Source organism: Papio anubis, chromosome 19, assembly GCF_008728515.1.
Source record: "Papio anubis isolate 15944 chromosome 19, Panubis1.0, whole genome shotgun sequence".
Classification (NCBI taxonomy): Eukaryota; Metazoa; Chordata; class Mammalia; order Primates; family Cercopithecidae; genus Papio; species Papio anubis.
Window position 1 is genome coordinate 9,326,346 of NC_044994.1, and position 19,471 is coordinate 9,345,816.

General features: G+C 39.5%; 1 protein-coding gene and 1 non-coding gene across 5 annotated transcripts in view; both read left to right on the forward strand.

Annotated features, from left to right (window-relative positions):
• Positions 1-19,471, forward strand: part of LOC116271505 (disks large-associated protein 1-like) — a 658,479-nt gene that overhangs the window by 554,615 nt on the left and 84,393 nt on the right. The gene's annotated exons all lie outside the window — the stretch shown is intronic.
• LOC116271581 lies at positions 17,040-17,146 on the forward strand. The gene has a single exon (XR_004180194.1). It is a non-coding gene; the product is annotated as a U6 spliceosomal RNA (small nuclear RNA).

A 19,471-nucleotide genomic window follows, 5' to 3' on the forward strand; every position in this document is an offset into this window, starting at 1 on the left:
GCCATCAATCAGCTCATTAGAAAACTGACTTGGATTGCTTTTCTGTAGGATTGAAAATTTATGTAATGCCCTTCCTGGGTGATTCAATTAGCTAGAGCAAACCATGTCACCATATACCACACAATGAGATATATTCTAGTCACTGAACAACTTGAAAGTGAGCAAACAACTTCCTAGTTATTCCAAATGTTCTAATCCATCTGCTGGCAGAGTCTAGGGAATACATTTCTCCTGATAATCATATAAAATGAAAGTTCCAATTATACGGGAAAAAGAAGAAACTTTCTTTAAATAAAGATCCAATCTTGATATATTTGCATGACTAATTCCCTTCCCCTACCCTCAGAAAAAGGGTTTATTTAATTCATTTGAGATAATTTATGCAAAATCAAATCATTCAACAAATATTTATTGATTACAGTTGATAAGCCAACCACTGTGCAAAAAGTAATCAAATATGTATAAGATCCAGACTTCATCTTAAAGAACTGCACAAAAACTGCACATGGCTCGAGGTAGGTGCCCAGTCAACACTTTTGTCCTCAGGGAGAACACAAGTTTACCTGATAGGCATCTACCATCTAAAACTTTCTAATAGGAATTTGCTCTGTTTGTACTCATCTAAGGCTTTCTCAACTCGCAGCTGGAGAAATTCAACTCTAGCGCGTTTAAATGTCTTATCCTCCAGCAATTCGTGGGCCAAAACCAGGATTAGAACTATGACTCCTTCTAATTCCCAGCAAGCAATGATCCTTACAGGTTTTACAGAAATCTTGTCCCACCTCCACCCAGCCTTCTCTGTTGGTGGCTCATTTTTTTTTTTAGACACTGTTGATGTCATCAGAAAGATTCCTATTCTAATTTTCTGTGGTTTTTATATATTTAGAAAATGAGGTATCCCTTCCCAACCCTTTATTTCTGTCCAAGAAAGGAGGTGAGTCACTCCATTGAAGCTTGCTACAAATACAGTTCCATAATCAACTTCCCCCGGACACCGCAAAGGCAGGCACTAGCAGATGGCAATGATTCCTAATCGCCAATTTTGCCCTTTTGCCAAGCAACCATTTTCAGTTTTCATTGTTCTAGAGTTCACTAAGAAGATGGAAAAACTTAGTCCACCTGAGGTCACCTACCCAAATGTTTCTGTTTTGTCCTAGCTAAATGACTATTGAATTTGAATTTGGCCTATAGGAAGCAGCAGGTTTTAATGGATGAAAATTTTGTTCTCAGACTACTTGTTTGTTTGTTTCCTTAAATCTAGACATCACTCTCCATGCTTTGTCTTAAATCATCAAATTTCTCTCTCTTAATTTCCTCTCATTGTGCAGTGGATAATAGTAATAATACAGAAATTGCCAACGAATATATTACCTTCTCACTACTTGGAAAATGGAGGTATACGGAGACAGCTATCCTCAGTTTAGTAAGATAAAACTCCAAATCACTGCTTTTGTGACTCTCTTTAGCATTTGAATAATGATGCAATAATCCACATGCTCATTGGAAAGAGGATATTTTCATTATTTCTTAATATTAGCTAGGGATACTAGATAGCCGACAGCAGGTATTCATTTTCGTAGTCCAACTATTAACTTGTAAAAGTTTTTAATCATGGAAAAAATGGCAAATGATGACTTCCTGTTCCTGTGCTTCTGGGAAGGAAGTCTCAGGAACTTCTCACTGAACCCATAAGAAATGACACTAGATCAAGAAAGCTGCAGTTTTATCTGTGTGATTCCTGAACTTAAATTGACTTAAAAATAGGTTGTGGGGAGTGTATTTTTTCTCAAAAACTCAAAATTTGTTAAACATATTATCTAGGCAAGAGAAAATTCTGCAGATAATATCTAATATGGAGTTTTCCAGAATTCTAGGTAAATAGAAAGGTGAAATTCATTGAAGGTGTCTTTTAAGATGGGCAGAGTCAACAACAACCAAACAGCTATGTGCAGTACACTGGAAAGACACCAAAAATAGAACATGTATATGATCCCTGCTGTTCAAGGAATTTTCCGTCTGTTGACTGTTGCACTATTTATTGGAAGAATCAGGAGAAAGAAAGAGTTTTAATTTTAACCATTATCTCAGTGGAATAAAAGTAATTATCATCACTAATTAATACAAAAATCAAAAGCAAGAAAAGAACCCTAATCAATAATATCAACAAATTAGTATCCAGTGTTCTTGGGTGTTAGTACTAGACAGTGAGTCCCTTTTGGAGCACAGCTCGAGACTTTCAAATTGCAGTTAATGGTTTACAATATGACCAGTGGCATTAACGTGATACAAAAGTACAGGTTTAACTTTATTGTCAAAGACTGAAACCTTAACTTTTATCTAATCACTTGGATTTTGGGATCTTGAGTCTTGAATAAGGGAACTTAGGTGCTTAAAAACCTGTAGGCCATGACCCTAAGAAGTATTTCTTACCTATGGTAGCAAATCTCACTTAGGAAAGATCTTCAGCGATTGGTTTCAACTGTTTAGGACAGAAACTACTTTTACCACCCTTTGCCCCCTATCACTAAAGGCTATCAGGGCAATAAACACTCAGGTAATTTTTGATATAAAATTATCACTATTCCTTAGATTTTCCAAGGTCAAGAAAAGTTCATTTCTAACTTGTGATTCTAAATATCACCACCATACTTTTGTAGAATATGCTTTGTTTCTATTGATTTCAGCAACCCATGCTAGGATTTTCAAAACACAAACTCTACCTTGTGACCAGAACAGTAGAGAAGAAGATGAATGAGGGGCCCTATTACTGTGCTGTAAGCACTTGACAAACTGAAATATGCAAGCCTTTGCCTCTTATCAACATTTATGATTCTAGATTTTAGGAACATGTTACCCCTGGCATGATGCTTCAAACATATTTTTGTAGGTTTATTACTTTTCACGTAGTTTACTAAAAGTGTATTATAATTAATGCAAAATTGGATGTTACATGCTAATCCTATCATGTTTAAGGATGTTTTTGTATGGAGAAAAAGTATATTTGTGAGTTAGCCTAAATGGTTTATTTCTCTCTTCTTAAGAATGGCAGATAAATGTATAAGCAAGCATAAATAGCGAATCTATTAAAAACACACATGGCCTCCTATGGCAGCGGCCACCAACCTGAACTGCACATCAGAATCATCAAGAGAATGTTCTGAAAATACAAATGACCAGGACAAACCCCAGGCTTTTAGGAATGAGGGCCAGAAATCAGTAATTTTTCAAGAGTACTGATGAAGATCGTGAATCACAGCTGGCCAAATTTAAGAGCAAAATTCTATAGTTATGCACTACTTTTGAGATATCTAATCTATCAAACTATAAGTGCATAGTTTTAGTCCTATATGACGATTACCTCTAAGTAATACATCATGAGATTATTTATATCTCCTAAATATGCCGCAATCATAATTGTGCATATATCCCTCTCCCCCGTTCCACTGTCTCTTTGTATATCGTGTTCTTCTCATTTTGCCCATGAGCCAAGTGAACAGGGAATTCTGTCCTACTCAGTTCAGTACAATGCCTAGAACATTGGCACTGAATAACTGTTAAAAATAACAGCAGGAACTGCACATTGCTTTCATACGCCAAAAATTTTTTCAGTGCAGGTATAGCAGGTTGAAAATTTACAGTCACAAATTATGTGTGCAGGAGCATAACTTTTTATTAGTTTCTACAACTAAATTAGACCTAGTTCTTAAGGCTCCAATTACAGTCAACACATAGAACTCAGAATTCTGCTGGCATGAAACCTGTCTCTTTCAGGTAAATATTTGATGAAACTGAATATTCTTTCATCCTGCTGGGAGGCTCACTGAGCATCCTGGATGGTTTATGTCCTCACAGCCTGGCCTCACTGGCCTCTGACCTGCAGCTCATCCCTCCTGGTCATTGGCGTCTGTTGAGAGGTAGCCTGGCCTTCAAGTCTTCTATATAACCAACTGTTGATGATACCGGTGGTTTCTTCCACAGCCTTTGATCTTGAAGTGGGTGTACCTGTGTCCTCCATGCCCGCCCACACGCCTCTCCCTGCATGTTTACAACTACTGGGGAATCTTCACCTCTTCCTTCCTCCTCTAGCCAAGAAGTGAGGGGCTCTGAGGTCACCTATCCCCCACATCAGCTCCAGCCTGAATCAAGCCTACACTGGAGGTTTCTATTACAGGCTTGCTGTCTTCCTCAGCTTGGAATTCAGGCAAGAGATCTGGGATAGTTTTCCTACATATTTTATCAGAGTATTTCTATTGCCACACGAGGTATTGACCCTAGGAGTTGGTAGGATGAGATATGAACCTTCTTGTGGCACCAGTCATTATTTATACACTGTTTGATAAACTGAGGGTCAAGAAATAATTTAGTGTTCATGGCCAGCATTTTAAAATGAAATAGAAGAGGGTATAGGCTAGGAAAGATCAAATAGAATAGAATATATTGCTGTAGTGCTTTGGTTTTCCTAATACTGTATCAGGAAATAAACTACAGTCATCCGATTTGGGGGATATTGGTTCCAGGACCCCACCCTGCCCCCACTGACACTAAAATCCATGGATGCTCAAGTCCCCAATATAAAATCATATAGTATTATAGTATTTGCAAATAATTGCATATGCATATCCTCCCATATACTTTAAATCATCTCTAGATTACTTATAATACTTAATACAACATAAATAGTTGCTATACTGTATTGCATTTTATTTGTATTACTATTATGGTATTTTTTTAAAAAAACATTTTCATTCCAAGGTTGATTGAATCTGTGGATGCAGAACCCAGCAAAACGGAAGGTTAATGTATCTATTTTTTACTATGTTCTCAGATTTAAAAAAGAATCAGAAACTGTGGACTCTTGTTTGGTCCCTTTAAACCCTTCTGGTCACCCAATAAGATATCTCTGACTTTCCCAGTGAGTAAGCACTCCGGTGGAACCATCTTTCCAGCTCTCTGTTCTCTGGTTAATTTTGTAAACTAGTCTTTCACACATGGGCCGTCTCTGGTGTCTGGTCTGCCCAGTTAAAAGTCAAATTGTTCTTAACTACCGTGTCTGAGTTGAGGAGGCTTTTATTCCACAGCCCTTTGTGTCCTCCCTGCCCTGGGGCAATGCGCCTCACCCTCTCGTCTAGTTTTAATGGCCGAAGCACTTAGGGAACCAAAAGAAGTAAAATAGGACAGAGAACAATTCAAAATATACTGTCACACAGAAATGGGGTGCTTTTCTACTACGTTAAATAAGCATTTTAAAATGTTTAGACACATAGTAATTATTTCCCTAAACTGTTTTATTTATTCTAGTTGTCAACTTTTATAAAGGTTAAAGTAGAGAACCTTTTAAAAATACTTTCTTCAAACATTAAGTTTTAAGTTAAAACATACAAACGTAGGCCTGGTGCGGTGGCTCACGCCTGTAATCCCAGCACTTTGGGAGGCCGAGGTGGGCGGATCACGAGGTCAGGAGTTCGAGACTAGCCTGACCAACATGGTGAAACCCCGTCTCTACTAAAAATACAAAAAAATTAGCCGGGCATGGTGGCGGGCGCCTGTAATCCCAGCTACTCAGGAGGCTGAGGCAGGAGAATGGCTTGAACCCGGGAGGCGGAGCTTGCAGTGAGCCGAGATCGCACCACTGCACTCCAGCCTGGACACCAAGAATGAAACTCTATCTCAAAAAAAAATACATACAAACGTATATTCATTCACTAATGTTTTCTTGAAGGAACAAGGTGGTGGTGGTTGTTTTTAAAGGAATCTATTGATTGGAGTTCCAAGTTCTCTTTCTCAGGTAAACCACACTCATGGTGTGTTATCTATAAATTCCAATGTCAGTTCCTTTAAATGTAGACATGCAAAGCAATCTGAGTCCAGAATCCTTCTATATTTTCACCATTTTTCCAATTATTTACGTTGGTCTCACCCACAGCTACTTTGGCAGCAACCTTAACAGCTCATGTCTATCCGACCTTTACACAGCTTACCATTTTATTTTTAGAAAAATGACTCTTGTTTTCTGCACTCATACTTTGGCACTTTTTGTAACATTTAAATTACATAATTATAATTTCAAATTAGACTAACATAAATAGATTTGAGGAAACATCTAGAAAAGCTCTAGAATAGCTTATTGGTGTAAGAGTTCCTGCACTCCAGGCAGCCTGACTGTGTTTTCGGGGGGAATAAAGAGTGTTCATTAAGCGGGTGAGTGGATTAGGTGGAGTTTTGTTAAAGGACTTCAACCGTACTGAGAGAAAAAAATAAAAGACTCAACATAAGATAAAGCAAAATGCAAGCTATAATAATTTCTGAAAAACGTTCTCATAGCGTGGCAACAGCATTTTTTTGATGGTCAAAGGACAAAGCAGAAGTGAAGATGTTCTGGTTTCTACACCCTGGTTAATTAGTAACCTTGGATAAATCAGCTAAACCTCCCAGATGGAGTTCAGTTCTTTTCTACTATCAAGATGGACTAAGTTTGCATCAATTTCAAAAGGCTGTTATCCACACTTACCCAAGATTCTTATGAGTAAACTATGGTTTAGGTGAAAGGAGAGCGAATCACACTCCGTTTCCTCAACTGTGAAAGGAGGGACTTGGCATCGGTCAGCAATTCCTCAGGTATGTTTTGCAGAACAGTCATTCCAGTCATTTCAAGCCATGGCTAGAGGTACTCTTCAGAAGGGTTCAAGGACCAGACTGTTTTGCAAAATGCTGTGGTAAAACTGTTCAAAAGCTTTCTTTGCAAAACTTCGAAGCCTTTTGTAGAGTAAAGGGTGCTGTGCCTCTAAGTGGAGATGATAATAACCAGCTTCCCCCAAACACATGTGCCAAACATCTTCTCACAGAATATCTCTCAGGACTAGAGATCCACATAACACACTTTGGGGATCTTCTGACATGGCTATTTTTATGGTCCTTTTCTAGTTCCAAATCCACTGCTTAGCTGGGGCCTATCGCATTGTCTCATTAAGACTTTTAACAAACAAGTAATCCGAAATTTCCAGGGAGGCAATGGGAATAATTTTTAAAAGGCAAAACCTTGAACTAAGTCAGGAAGAAAGAGGGAGAGTTGCCATAGCTTTCTTTAGATGTTTTCCTTGATACCAAGTAATGAATACCCTTCAAGTTGGTAATTATAAATAAATTTTTGTACGGAAATGGTATTGATAAGGGCGACTTCCCAATTATCTTTATACTTTTTTTGGTTCTTCCCTTTATTCAGGTACATTTCAACTGTCCTGGTTGATTTTTATAATGTCAGGGAAAGAACTAGATAGAAAAAAGGGAACAGATATTATAATAATAATAATAATGAATAATAGGGCCGAGGTTTTATTAAGAAACCCTACAAAATCATGCATAGTCAGTAGCCCAGAAAATGTATCTACTATGCCAAATGAGTGGGGTACATGCTGTTATTACTTTTATATTTTATGTATAAGATGTAAGTGAGCAAGATCCAAAGTATGTCTTGAAACATGGAGTGATCTTAAGGTTTCTTAAGGAGTGAAAAGCATTTTCAAGCATTATTAATTAATAATTGTCTCAATTATATTCCTTTATAAGAATAAAATATTTAATCTTAACAGCCTTGCTTTAATTATGAGGGCTATGTGTCCCTCAAACACTGATTTATTATGTGGCTAAACTATAGGAAATCAGGAGCATTTTCTCCTGATTTGAATAGATTCTTTAATCATCACTAAAAACCCACCAAATGGTAACTCCAAGAATGCCGATGATCAGTGCTATTACAGGTCAACTCCATAGACTTCGGCTCTGAGGCAGGACTAGGCGAAACCCACGGGTTACATTTTGTCCTGACTTAACCCCAGGCTTAAGGACTCCCATAAGAATAAATACAATTTCTAAAATTCTGTTTCCCTAAAGGGTTATGTCATTCTGAATCTAAGCCAGCATTGCCATAGTGTTTGCAGACTTCCCGAGTCTTAGTGCCACCTACCATATCGCCACTATTGACCACAGTGTCATCAAATCTCGTCTAGACCTGCTCCTGCACTGCTTGGCCCTTGGTGGGCTGTGGAGCAGTGCTGCACATACCCTATTTGGCCTTGTTCTGGGTAATCTCCTGAAAAAGGAGACCAGTCTAACATGCTGTCATTCTCAGCCATTGGTTACCTAGGGGATTTATTCCCACTTAATGTAAATGCCCCTGAGAGTGCATCTCCTCAATCCTGTTGATGGTGTAAAAGGAACAGAAGGAAATTCTCACTAGACTAGGGTCAGGAAGGAGAATTTTTCCTTAAGCCCAGAGTCTTAGGCTTGATGAATGATGTGTCTTTGCGGAAGTGACCCATCTCTCTAGGAGATCATGCAGATGAGATTCAGCCCCAGGATAGTGTCTCTTTGTTTTGTTTTTTGCAGAATAGTTGTAGAAACGCTAATGTTACTAACATTGCTGCCTTTGCCATTTCAATATTGCTATTTTTCTAATGAGGCATCTGGTATGAAACAAAACAACAAATTAATGTTAGAGTCAGCTATTGTAGGAGGATCTTCTCAAATGTTTTTCATGGTACTATCACTTCACCCTGAAAGGAATGGTCAACCTAATAAACCCACAGGCATCTTAGATTTCTCCATTGTTCCTATAAAACATCCAACAAATATTAGACCCAGTGGAGTGAACTACGTGCTGCAAATATGGCTCTTATTGTTTGTGGTTACATCTAAGGTTAAGAGAATTTTATAGTGTGATTCATCTGAGGTTTAAAAGGTCTGCTGCAAAAGAACTCTAGGACCATTTTCCCCATGCATATTTGCAGCATGAATACTGTGCTAGTCATATGTAAATCCGTGGGTGTCCATACATTATGCTTGTAATGTTATCTCAATTTTCCTGCCTCTAAAATAGAAGGATTTGGACTTAATTATAAATAATGGCTTTTGAAAAATACTTTATAAAATATGATTGCGTATCCTTTTTAAAAAGGAGGTAGGTTCCCGTGATCAAATTGGGTCAATTACCATGTTCACGTTTCCAGTGAACTTCACTTTCTACTGGGTTTGCTGTTCATTTCTTCAGTTCAGGTAGCATTTGTAAGCAGGTCATTGATTTTTCCACATTTCCTTCCCTCAGTACATCCCCAAATGTCTCCATTCATTTATTTAATTCCAGTCAGTAACAAGATTAAAGTAGAGGTAGAAAGATGTATGAAAACTGGTTCTTGCCTTCTAAGAGCATGCAATTGAAAAGAAAGTACAGGGCGCTAAAGGAGTATCTTAAACACAATGTACACATGGTGAATGTTTCCCCACAGGCAAAGTGCTTCTGGGTCTCAGAAGAGAGGCAGATCACTCTCAGCTGGAATTAAGAGAGCTGATCACTCTCAGCGAAGGTTTCATGGAGGCAGGATTTGAATGAGTCTTAAAAGATCTATAGGATTCTGTGGGCATCCCACTGAGAGGAAGGCTCAAGGCCAGGAGGACTCCCCCTAGTGTCCAGTCTAGAAATCACAAATATCCACATGGTTTATGTAGGAGAACTTGGGCTCATACACGTGGAAAGATAGATTGGAGCCAGCTTCTGGAGGACTTTGAAGGTCTGACATCAGTCTTTAAAGCTAAACTAAAAGAAACATGGTACATTTATGAGTAGGTCATGCTAGTGCATGGTGGGGGCCAAGCAGAAAGCAGATACAGTACTATAGCTAAGAATATGAGACAAGTACAGTAATACAAATTTGAGGCCGAACCAGATCTATTGTAAAACTTATAGAAATGGAAAGAAGAGAGAAGATGGAAGATTCATTTATCCATCAAATGAACATTTATTGAGCACCTGCTGTATGCCAGTGTTTTCTAAACATCCATCCTTTATATAGCATCATCATGATTTTGGCCAAATCCATTTCTACTGATGTTATATTTTACTAGTTTTCCACAAATAGACTTATTTTTATTTGAATACATTTGTTAAAAGCAACTTGATATTACTTCCATTTGCCTTGCCATTTGGGAGGGAATTGACCATTAAAAAAGAACAAGGAAAACAAAGCAAGTTACTCATTTCCAGGTAGATACTGTGCCCACTGAAGCCTGCTTAAAAGGGATGAAAAACAAATGTTAAAGGAGTGTTCAAAACACACAATCAATTTTTTCTGCTCTGCCTGAACTAAAAGGATTAAAAGAGAATGGAAATGGAAATAACTTTCTCGCTGTGAAATTCAATGCTGGTATTGAGGTTCTGTGCTCTAGGCAGCTACTGTGCTGGGAAGTGGGAAGGCAGACATGCATTTCACTTTATTCTCTGAGAGCTTGGTGGAGCAGAAAGACAAGCCCACAAATGAATGTTGCAAAGTGCAAGACGAAAAACCTCAGGGTGCCACAGACACCTGAGGGTTCTATTGGCCGACTGAGAGGCTGAGGCGTTCCTATTGGGCTTCTCCTTCAGCTCATTCTCACTTGGGAATTAAATCCTAATTCTAGGGTTTCATTTAATTTCCACCCCATGTGTATGGATTGCTTCCCTCTCATTGCTCAGAACTAATGTAATAACCCACTTGGTTTTCTGAAAAACACAATGAAAGAGGGGGTGATTTCTTAGACTGAGCAGAAATGTTAAAGTAAAGTGAAAATACCCCATGTAGGTGGTAAAATATTGACACCCATGAGGATGTAGGGGACTGGGGGTCAGGCGTCAGATCCTTCTCCCTGGCCACATCTATGTACTGATGTAGGTGAGCAGTCACATGTCTCACAGCCAGCAGCAGGGTGGCCAATATCCCTAGGGAACCAACTCCACAGCTCTTTCATGTGGTTCAGCTTTTATATCTTTGGGAGATTATAAAGCTTGTTATTGACAAGCAGTGGACTGGGTGTAAAGCAGAAAGTGTATTGTCCTTACGTGTAACCGTGGTCACCCCACAGTGGGAGAAGAGAGGACGAGAAGGAAGGAAATGAGCGTAGGAGACAATTGCAGAGCCTTACGAGATTTGGACAGCACTCAGCGTGAAAAGTGAACGAGAGATGGTGGGTGGAGGAGCAGTTAAATTTTGAAGGATGAGTAGGAGCTACGTAGGCAGGGAAGGGCATCGCTTAAGTGGAGGACGTAAGCACCATCCTCAAAGTCATAAAGAACAGGGAGCCAGTGTGGGTAAGGAGCACTGCAGGTCGTTTGGTGGTTGCAGCCCAGGTTTGAGGGTGCGACAGAAGGGAGGAGGGATGAGGTTGGAGGGCGTTCACAGCAAGGCCACAAGGGGCTGTGACACTGCGCAAGGGTTCTAGTCATCATTTTGAAGAGAATAGAGACCGTTTTGTGCAGGGAAGGGACATGATCAGATTTGGAAGTTAGATCATCCTGGAGGAAGGAAAATAGCAAGGTTGAGGGGGTGATAGGAGAGGCGAGGTGGCTTGGACAGAAGATCTTATAAACCATTTCTAAATATCTTTCTCCTTGTCCTTTTTGTTATCAGTACCCGAAACCAAATAAGGAATATCCAAAGGCGGGATTCTGTTACATCAAACTCCCACATTGAAGAAAATAGCTTTCCGAGGCCAAATTCTTTTTTTCCTCTAACCAACCCAATCTAATCTAACACAATCACGTGTGATTTCTCCTGCATCCCAAGGGCATAATGTTCCTCTTTTACAAGTCTTGGAGCATCCATTTATTTATGAGACACAAAAGTGAGCCCACAAGCTGACAGGCTTTCTTCCCCTCCTTTTGTTTTATTCATTCAGGGTTTACTGAGCGCTCACTCTGTGCCTGCCATTGGGGTAGCTGCTGAGCAAACAAGTCTGACTGTTAAAGAATTCTCGTTAGGAGGGAAGACAGAATAATGTGCAAATAACTACTCAGTAGTGAAGCAAATGTTTAAAAGGTGCTAAAGTGTTATTTCCAAAGGGACTGGTGCCCAGAAACAGAGACATCTCTGCCGGAAAGTGGAGAGATAGTCAGGGGTCCTGAGGAGGGAGCTGATGAGAAACAACAATGTCGGTATCAGGGCAGACAGAATTGTCATCAGTCACCTCAAACTTCCAGCAACTCACAGGAGAGACACGCTGTGTTGCCAATGTCAGATTCCCTTTCCACATCCCCTGTTCAATTATTTTATAAGCTTTGGGGTACAGAGTACATTTCTTCGGTACGGTCCTCCATTACTTATGGGTCCAGTCGTACAGCATGTCTACCTGCCACTGGATTCCAATCCTTTCTGCAGAGTTCATATTTGTACTTACAAACGTTTTTCTCCACAATTTATTTCTTCAGGGTTTTTTGTTTGTTTTGTTTTTTGTTTTTGCCTATATGCCATGATGCAGAGCAATTCCCAGGGTCTAAACAAAAATCAACCTTGATAGAAAGGTTAAGTTACCTAATTCTAACAGGACACAGGATGTTGATCATGTTTTTAAAAAGGTGAAGTAGCAGCCAGCTATATGCCAAAGGTCTTAGCAGGAAAACTTGTGATTTATAGAGCTGATGTTTCCTAAGAAGCTTCCCCAGAGGAGAAAAACAGGGGGAGAGGGAGAGAGAGATCAATACCTTTCTAAGCTCACACTAGCGGAAAGTGGGATAGTAAGAGAAGATGCCTTCTTTCTGGTTAAAGATGCTATGGTAGAAGGAAACTAGACAGAAATTCAAGGCAATGGGAAAGATGTTTTCTGAAATTGGACCAAACCTGGATACAGAGTGTAAGGAGAATAAGAAAGCAATAGCAGCCTGAATTTTGACTATCATTCCCTAAGCATCCAAAAGGTTTCCTCAAATATGAAATTAACAATTTTCCTTCAGGTAACATCCTTTTAACATTCCTGCTGTTGCCCAAAGCCACTTCTCCGACTGACACAGGTACCACTCATTCTGGCCACGGCCACTTTTGCCAGCGCCAGTTGCTCTCACTCAGATCTGGTCTGCTGGAATATGGGCTGCTTGTTTATTTGTCTGGGAGAAGAAACTTAAAACCATACTTCAGTGGAGTTTTTCCCGACACAGATTTGGGTAAAGGAAGCAAACCCCTCCAGCAGTCAGAGGAAAAGCGGCCATGGGTGGGGGTTGCTAGACAAACACCCGTCCATGCAGACTGCCCATGGGACGCCACCCAGTGAAGTGTTTACTGTGGGTTCATTTCCGCTTCCTTATTTCCTTCACCTGGCTTGCAGGTCTTTGCTCATAAGTGTAGTGTAGGACGCCTCCCTGAATGAAGTGAATTGCCTCCCACCCTGTGCCAACATAAGCAGATGGTGAGGAGTGGCCACACGGAAATTGGAAGCTCCAGGTTAAGCTGAGAGGTGTGAGCATTTTGTATGGAGAAGTTGATATTTCCTCCAAATTGCAAGCATCCTTTACTTTAAATGGCCTATCTAAAGTGTAGATGATGTATATAGTCAGCCTATGTACATGTCTCTGGAATATACATGGCTTCCATGGTTTCAATTATTGTCTTATTGGAAAATAATAATAGATGAATAATTTTATTTCTAGTTCGTGTTGAAAAGCATGATTTTTCTCCGGTGTCGTCTTACTATGCTTACGTTAAGGTATATTCAAGTTAAAGGACATTGCCTAACTGCACATCAGTGACAGCAAAGCAACAGATCTGCTGCACCAAACAAGGTCAGCTCGCCACCCCCATCCCCAGCTGTGCTGTATGCAATTTATGCAGCCATATGCTGCAACCTTGGTAACATCCCATCATTGTGTTGAGTGACAAAGGCAACTTTGTCATTGACAGTGTAGCGGTGCCTACTGTGAATTCTGGAGTCTGACTTCCTGGATTGACTACAAGTAAATTATTTAACTTTCCTGTACCTCATTTTCCTCCTCTGGGAAATGAAGATAATAAAACTACCTGCTTCCTAGGCCTGTGGTGATAATTAAGTGGGATAATACATGTAAGATGCCTAGGACAGGGTTTACCACAGAGACACATCCATTTTTCTAATATTTTCTGGAACATATTGCTGGTCAAGCATCTCAAATACAAAAATCCAAAATCAAAAATGCTGTAGAATCCAAAGCTTTTTGAGGACCAACATGAAACTCAAAGGAAATTCTCATTGGAGCCTTTTGCATTTTAGAGTTTCAGATTTGGGATGCTCAACCTGTAAATAAAGTAAATTGCAAATGTTCCAAAACCTGAAAAAATCAGAAATTCAAAACACTTGTGGGTCACAGGCATTTTGGATAAGGGATACTCAACCTGTGATGAGTGTAAATTTTACCATACTTCCTCTTTAATCAATAAGCCAATATTTTTGTAAAACTTTCAATGCCTCCAAGTCAGCAAAGAGTTTATAAAAGATTACTTACAGAAGGCAGTTAATATGTCATCACCTAAAACATGATACCATCATCAACATTTTATACACAATGTGTTTGTTTATTGTCTGTCTCCCAACACAAGAATGTAATTGTCATGAAGCCATGGACTTTTGGAATTGTGTTCACTACTGAACCCCTGTTCCCTAGAACTGCACCTGTCATTTAGTAGATGCTGAATAAATATTTGTTGGGGAAAGAAAGAATACATGGATGCTAGTAACTAGCTTTTGTGGATATCTGAGAAGTTATTGTCTGCATTGGCTCACTTCTATATCAAGGTTAAAATTATTCACATTGTATCTACAGGTCTTGGTAGTGGAGAGAAAAGGTTGTGAGTAGCTGTGGCCTTGAGCTTAGCAGCATTCCTAAGCCAACATTTTTGGCTTTGTAGGGGCAGAAATGTGTGATATCTTTCCTCACCTATCATAATGGTCACTCCTATAACAAAAGACAGGTTAACAAGAGAAAAGCATAATGAAGGTAACCAAAGTTTTATGTGACATGGGACTCCTCAGAAATGAAGACCCTAAGACCCAGGGAAAGCTTTTTTTATTCTTCGGTTTGACGAAGAATGGACAGCAGTGTAGAAATGTGATGGACTAAAGGGTGTGATCTAATGCTGACAGACTGAACAGGGAACCTAGCAAGGCCTGACCGTTCAAATTCTTCTTAACCTCTTTGTGTAACCCTCCTGAATATGGGGCAGGGCCCCTCTGGAATGAAGGTCTTCAAGGGAGAAGGGGGAAGGCAGAGTGACCTTTCTGGGTTTCACAGCTTCCCTTGGAGGAGAGGGTTCTAGTTTCTGTGACATGCCTTGGCAAAGAGGAATTCTGGTTGCCATGACTCACTTCATGGGAGAAAGACAGGTGAGACACAGGGGGTTGGGAGAAAGTCAAAGAGACATTGCTTCTGAGACCTTTCCGATGTCCTTCAGTCCATAGTACTCGGCACACCAAGGTGCCATACTTTGGGGTACCGTGTTCTGAGTCTTGACAGCTTGTACAAAGCTGTTGATTTATGAACATGATCTCAGGACCACTGATCCATACCTGATGGTATGCATTCCCAGAGGGCAGCTTGCTGGTTAGCTTCTTAGACATCAAATGTTTAAGCTGGATGAGTCTTCTTGTATTAAAACGAGGCAATATGATGAAATACAGTAGTATTATCCTTTTTGTATATTCATCTTTTCTTTTAGCAGCTAAATCTTTCTTCAAAAGAAAGTCTGAAAGACTGTGGAGATCCACTGATTGACAGTGGTCCCTGCTGTGATGTTCCTGGCAGCCTAGAGTCTCTTGGTGCTTAGCAGGAAAGCTATTGAGGAGCAGGAAGAGCAGGTGCTTTAAGTCTTACAGACCTCAGTTGAAGTCCTAGCTTAGCTGCCTACTAGTTGTGCCCTGTGGGCAAGTTATTTAACTTCCATGAACCTCACTTTCTTCATCTGTGAAAAGGGAAGAAACCATGTCACACTCGCAAGCATGAGAAGGAGCATATATCAAGTTTTCAGCACATACATGTAATAAGCCCATTAATAAAGCAAAGCTTGTATTTTTCTAGATTCAAAAATACTAGTTAGATAATTCTGTATCTTACTGAGTGGCCTTGTTGCTCACTACAGAAAGAGAAAAAATCTTCCCTCATGACAAGAGTGGAGTAGCAGCCAGGTTCTACGCAAAATGTCCTTGTCTTCAGTGACATACAGAGAATTTGGTGTGGACTTTTCAACCACAGTTTCTTCAGTCATTGCCATTGTAGTTTAGGAGACTAACTGCAGAGGAGGCGGAAGACGGACAAATGAGCCCCAGGACAGATGCGGCCTGTGTGCTGTGGATGAAACAGCAAAGCAGGCTTTAGCGGTCTTCATTAGCCGCTGCTCCAGCCCTTCCTGATCAGCACAGTGGTTCCGCTCTGCACGGTGCCGGCACTAACGATGCATTATTCCCAGTACAAAAATAGTCATCTTACTTATAAATTATCAAACTTTTCCCGTGAACATATCTTGTTTCCCGAGCAGGAAAATTCCCATTCATGTATTTATTTGGCTAACATTTATCAGATGCATCTGTGCCTTGGGGACATCCAGCTGATTCTGATGCACACTCGAGTTTGAGAACAGTCAACAGATGATATCAAGTGAGGGAAAAAGCATATTGACATATTTTACATAATACAGAGGTATCTGGATATAGATTTGCTACCTCTACTACAATTTGTTTCCACAAGGGATTAAAGTGGTTTCTGAGATTGTGTGTGGGTGGGGGGGGTGTGTGTATGGAATAAACATCCAAGGGAAATACAATGATAGTAGAATAAAAATGGAAAAGTACTAAAACCATCATGATTTTGCCATAGCTTTTCCTGATAACTTTCCTGGTATTCAAGCTGGTGGAGCACACATTGCTCGAAGTGGAAACATGCTCATCTTACAAGAGTAATAGCACCTGCACGATTAAAGACAGTTGGTAAGCACACAGTTTTGTTAATACTGACACCTGAGAGGAATTTACCACATGGTAAATTCAGAAGTCAATCTTTGCTGAGATAGGCAACGTCTCGACAGTAAAAACCATAGCAAGTATAAATGCCTGTTTCGTATAGTTCCCTTACATAGGCTAGTGGCTTAACATCTAAGAGCAGTTGAAAGGGCCAAACGAGGAGGTCAAGTCTGTAGCTCTCAGACAATCTGGCCAGCATCTGAATAGTATCATCAAAGATCATATCAGAGGTAGAAATGGAAGGCAATAAAAAAGTAAAAGGAGTACTCGCTTCAGCAACACATATACTAAAATGGGAATGATACAGAGAACATGAGCATGACCCCTGCACAAGGATGACATGCAAATTCATGAAACATTCCATATTTTTAATCCTAAAATTCATATAGAACCAAAAAAGAGCATAAACTGCAAAAGCAATACTAAGCAAAAAGAACAAAGCTAAAGGCATCACATTACCTGACTTCAAATTATACTAACAAGGCTATAGTAACCAAAACAGCAAGATACTAGCATAAAAATAGATACATAGATCAATGGAACAAAAAACAAAACCCAGAAATGACTGATCTTTGGCAAAGTAAACAAAAACATACACTGGGGAAAGGATACCCTATTCCATAAATGGTGCTAAGAAAATTGGATAGCCATGTGCAGAATGAAAACTAGACTCCTATTTCTCAGTGTACACAAAAATTAACTCAAGATGGCTTAAAGGTTTACATGTAAGACCTGAGAGTATAAAAGTTCTAGAAGAAAATCTAAGAAAAACTCTTCTGGATGTTGGCCTAGACAAAGAATTCATGACTAAGACCTCAAAGATGTAAATGCAACCAAAAAAAAAAAAAATGGGATTTCAATTAAACTAAAAAGCTTCTGGACAGCAAAAGAAATACTCAGACAGACAACTTACAGAATGGGAGGAAATATTTGCAAATTATGCAGCTGACAAAGGACTAATATCCAGAATATACAGGGAACTCAAGCAACTCAACAATTTCAGAAACCAAATAACCCCATTAAAGAGTGAGCAAAGGACATGAACAGACATTTTTCAAAAGAAGACATACAGGTGACTGATAAGCATATGAAAGAATGTTCAATATCACTAATCATCAGAAAAATGCAAATTAAAAATGCAAATTAAAACCACAGTGAGATACCATCTTACACCAGTCAAAATGGCTATCATTAAAAAAATCAAAAAATAACAGATGCTGGCAAGGATATGGAGAAATGAGAAAATGTCCATACACTTTTGGTGGGAATGTAAATTAGTACAACCTCTATGAAAAACGTATGGAGGGTTCTTAAAGAACTAAAAGTAGAACTACCATTTGATCCAGCAATCCCACCACTGGGTGTCTACCTAAAGAAAAAGATACCTGCACTCATGTTTATTGCAGCACTATTCACAATTGCAAAGTCATGGAGTCAACCTGTGTTCACCAATAGATGATTGAGTTAGTATTATTATTACTATTTTTTGAGATTAAGTTTCGCTCTTGTCACCCAGTCTGGAGTGCAGTGGTGCAGTCTCGGCTCACTGCAACCTCCACCTCCCGGGTTCAAGCAATTCTCCTACCTCAGCCTCCTGAGTAGCTGGAATTACAAGCACCCGTCACCAGGCCTAGCTAATTTTTGTATTGTTTTAGTTGAGACGGGATTTCACCATGTTGGCCAGGCTGGTCTCAAACTCCTGACCTCAGGTGATCGACCTGCCTTGGCCTCCCAAAGTGCTAGAATTACAGGCAAGAGCCACCATGCCCGGCAATGATTGCATTTTAAATGTGGTATATATATACCATGGAATACTGCTTAGCCATAAAAATGAATGAAGCCGTGTCTTTTGCGGCAACATAGATGGAGCTGGAGACCATTATCTTAAGTGAAATAACTCAGAAAAAGAAAGTTAAACACTACATGTTCTCCCTTAGGAGATAAATAATGTGTACACATGGACATAAAGAATGGAATAACAGACATTGGAGAATCAGAAGCATGGGAGGGTGGTGAGGGATGAGAAATTACTTAATAGGTACAATGTACACTTTTCAGGGGATGGCTACACTAAAAGCCCAGCCTTTACTTCTACACAATCTAACAAAATTGCACTTGTATCCCTAAACCTATAAAAAAATTAAATATATATATATTTTATATATATTTATATACATATATATATAAAGCCAGAGGAGAAAGGAAGTGGTTAGATTTGAACAAAATATGGAACAGGAATTGCACGCTGTCCTAAAAACCTTGTCTTTGAAGAGTATGCTGCTCTGAGCCAGCTACACCTCCTAAATTGAGATGTTTTCTCACTCCTTAACTCTTGCATCTTCTAGACTTCTTTTTTTCCAAAGCCTTTTACTTGGTGCATTACATATGCGACATGTACCACACAATCTAGCACTTGATTAGATTCTGACTTGTATTGTTTGCTGATTGTTCACGTTTATGTGATTTATTTTCTCAACTAGATTGTAAATTAGATGAGGCCTATCATTTCCATGATTCCTTTAGTCAGGGAATATTTTAAGAAGGAGGCTATATTTGTACCTACTCTTCAAGAAGGAATAAGAATTTGTACGGAGATTGGAAGTGAGTATTTTAGAGAGCATGAAACACAGCATCAATGGGGAATGTGGCATGTGGGGAAGAATACAAGGAGCCCAGTGTCACTGGAGCTGAGCTG